We start from the raw sequence: 4,055 nt of genomic DNA on the forward strand, positions 1-4,055 counted from the left end.
AAATTAAATAACCTCTTTTTATTATCATGATTAAAATTCTTTTACAATAAATAATTAAAATCAAATCTTAACTTAATAATCTCAAAAAAAGAAAACACGCGATTCTGTTCTTTTATATCAGTGAACAACGATTCATAAATATTAGATAAATTCAAATAAACTGAGATTGAATTGATACTGTCAAGGTACAATCTTCGTCAGGGTTCCATGAAATCATCTGAAGGAGATCTTTCTTGTTATGTGGGTTGCACTGCTTCTGAAAACTTTCTCATACAACCCAAAGAAATGTCAAGAACCAGAATCACAATGAAGAAATAAAGAACGAAGAACAGATAAATAGAAATGAAAAACAAAAATAATGTACAAGTAAAAATAGATAATTTGCAAAAAAATTAGACAAAACTATTACTCAAAAAAATAGAATGTCACTCTTTATCATTTACATATATAAAGTAAGTTATTTATAGTCTAAAGTACTAACTAACACTCAGTTACAGATATTAGAAATTGATGTAACAGAAAACTAACTATTTATTACTTGAGTCTTGATTTTTTTTATTTATTTTACTATTTAATCCAACTAAGTTAGTACTTTTCTTCACAACCCTCTCAAATTCGAGTTTGGCCTTGGAACAATTCAGTTTGAATTTTATCCTCTCAAAAATAACAGTAGTGTGAGTACACTACAAGAATTTCACAAATTTGCGATGAAATATTTTTTGTCATTAATCCGTCACTAACTTGTGAGAAATTAGTGATACATTAACGACAAAATTAATGAGCGGTCACAAAATATCCGAACTTGAGAAAAACGACTGATTAGCGAGAGATTCATGTGTAAGTTTGTTTCTCGCAGATTGACTTTTGTAGCTAAAAAAAGAGCGGGAAAAATTTTCTCGTTAATTTGTCACCAATTAATTAACTAGTGACAATGTTCTAGCAAATCAGTCACTTAGCGGTTCAATCGAATAAAAGTAAAGTAGTGAGTGATATTATTGTCACTATTCCGTCGCAAGTGTTTGATATACAATTAGCGAGAAACAATTCACACACTAGTTCGTCGCTAAATAAACTTTGTGCGAAAAGACTAATTAGTGAGGAACAGTGTTACTAGCTAATCCGTCATAAAGACTTGAAATGCATTTTGCGATGGACAAATTCCTAGCTAATTTGTCACCAAAGTTTTTATTTTTAGCGAGCAACTAGTTTCTCGCTAATTTGTCGCATAATATAATAAAAATTCAAAATTAGGGTAGCGACAGAAAACAGTTGTTGCTAACTCGTCGCAACGGATAAATTATTCAGCTAGGGAAGTGTAAACCCCGGTTAAATTAGTAGATAATTAGTTAATAAATTATTTTTTAATAAGGAGGATTAGAAATGCAAATATTATATCAAAATAGGGTAGAGCTCATCGAAACGAGAATTTTGACACTAATTTTGAAGAAAACGGTCCAAGAATGGACCGAAAGGACCGAACCAGTTGAACCGGACCTAAACCGGGCTATCGGTCCAACCGGACCAGCCCTTTTAAGTGAACCCAAGCCTTTGTCCCCCTCATTTCAACGTGAACGAAGCTGAAAGCTTCAGAGGGAAAAGAAGAACGAGACATTCCCGTAAACCCTCACGTTAACTTCCGTACGCCGTAACTTCTCCGTTCGAGCTCCGATCGCCGCACCGTTTGCGGCCACGCGTTCACCGCGTCGAGCTCTACATTTCTACCGAAACAATTTCATAGGTAACTTTTTTAATCACCCTCAGCTTCATCTTCCCCCAATTTTCGAATTTTAAGTGGGAATATTGAATTTCTTTGATTTCTGATGTTTTAGGATCCAATTAGCTTGAGAGAAACGTTCACTCTTGCTTATGTGAAGCTTGGGTAAGGTGAGGATACAGTCTTGACTTCGCAGGCTGAGTTAGGAGCTTGATATTTTGTATCTTTGGCACTCTATTCCTACTTCTGTTATCTTATGTTTGACAGTTACAGTTTTCTTAGCATGCAAGTTAACTCGTTCCTTGAGCGTTGCGCTTTTATCTCGCGATTTTTATTTTCCCTATCCTTCAAGGCTCCTAGCATATTATAACTCTTCTGCTATTATATGTACTTATTTTATTTTAGAGGTCGTAATACCATATCACCTTTGTTTTACGACTTAAGCGTAAAGCTTTGTGTGGTAGGGTGTTACAGGAAGTGTTCCTTGCTAATTAGTCGCTAAAGTGGAAATACGGATATTGAGTGCCTAGGACCTAAGTAGCAAGAAATTTGCGACCGTTTAACAACTGACACACTTTATTCGCTGATTTCAAGTCGCTGATTAGCAGGCGAAATATATTTGTCGCTAAGTTATCGCAAGTTTAATTTAGCGAATGACTTGGCAACGACAATATTGTCGCAAAGCAAAAGTTATATCCTACCTATTTTGTAACAAATTACTCGCTAATCTCGTTGGAAATCCGTCGCAGAGTTATAACAAATCTAAAGCTCACAGAGAAAATGTTAGAAGTAACTGGTCGCAATTGAGTCACTAATCAAAAGCTTATTTAGTGAGGAATTAGCAATCGCTTAACAACTGATAGACTTTCCTCACTTATTTCATGTTACTACTAATTTGTGAGGAAACACGTTAGTCCTTATTCTGTTACTATTTTAACTAGCGGCTCACGTGCCTGTTCAACCGCTTTTCTATTAAGTTTAAGAAATTAAATTTATATTTTTATTTTTAAAATTATAAATTTAATATTAATAATTAAAAATAAATTATAAAAAAATAAAATACCTTAAATGATTTAACATGTAAAATGTATAAAAGAAATAAATTAAAATTAAAAAACAAGATTAAAAAAATATTTTGTTGTTATTGTGTGTAACAAAATCAATATAAATACTTACTAATATTATATAGAGATATGTTACTTATAAATATGGGTAAGTATGGTTTTGGTCCCTAACGTTGAGGGTGAAAATCGAAACTGTCCCTCATCTAATTTTCGATTTAGAATCGTCTTTAACGTTTTTTTCGTATTAAAATCGTCCTTTTAATTTTTTTCGGACAAAAATATCCTCACCACTATTAGATTTATGATTTAAAAAATATAAAAATTAATTTTTATTCGTTCCAACCCAGTTTTTCCCTTCTCCCTCCTGATCTGAACTAGCACACCAACCTTAAGGCTCATCGTCTCTCTTTCTTGGGTCTCGTTCTCGTCACTCTCTCCCTCAAGCTCTCTCACCTCTCTCATGCCACTCTTGTTTTCAGCGTCTCACTGTCTCAAACTCAGTCACCGCCTTCCTGTGCTCGTGGTTGTCTTCTTGCTTCGGATTCAATTTGACCCTCAAAATTTAAATAAACACAAATTGGATCCTAAAATTTGTAATTATAACTCGCATTAGCCCTTGAGCTATCAAATATTTTATATGGATGATCAAGATTAAACTAAAAAGTCATAAAACATTTTAAAGTGTTCGTCCATTCATTATACATACAAATTAATTAAATTTGTATTGACAAAATAACATATCTCATTTATATACCTTTATCATTTTTTGTTTTTTTTTAACGGTATTTCTTAACTCGACAAGTAAAGAATTAATATGTTATAGGTCGGAGTTTTATTTAACAGTTTGTCAATAGTCAATGAATTGTTACATATACAAGATGAGATTCGAATGCCAAATACTAATTTTCTATTTGTTTATATGATATATATTGTTCTATAAATTATACTTTAAATAAATTTTTATTATATACAAAATATCCAATAATATATATTTAATTAAATTAAAGTTTTTTTTTTTTCTTAACTCGACAAGTAAAGAATTAATATGTTATAGGTCGGAGTTTTATTTAACAGTTTGTCAATAGTCAATGAATTGTTACATATACAAGATGAGATTCGAATGCCAAATACTAATTTTCTATTTGTTATTTGTGTTTATATTGTTCTATAAATTATACTTTAAATAAATTTTTATTATATACAAAATATCCAATAATATATATTTAATTAAATTAAATTGATTTATGTGATTTTTTTTATGAAAACATAAATTTTGA

The sequence above is a fragment of the Arachis ipaensis genome, chromosome B06, assembly GCF_000816755.2.
Source record: "Arachis ipaensis cultivar K30076 chromosome B06, Araip1.1, whole genome shotgun sequence".
NCBI lineage: Eukaryota > Viridiplantae > Streptophyta > Magnoliopsida > Fabales > Fabaceae > Arachis > Arachis ipaensis.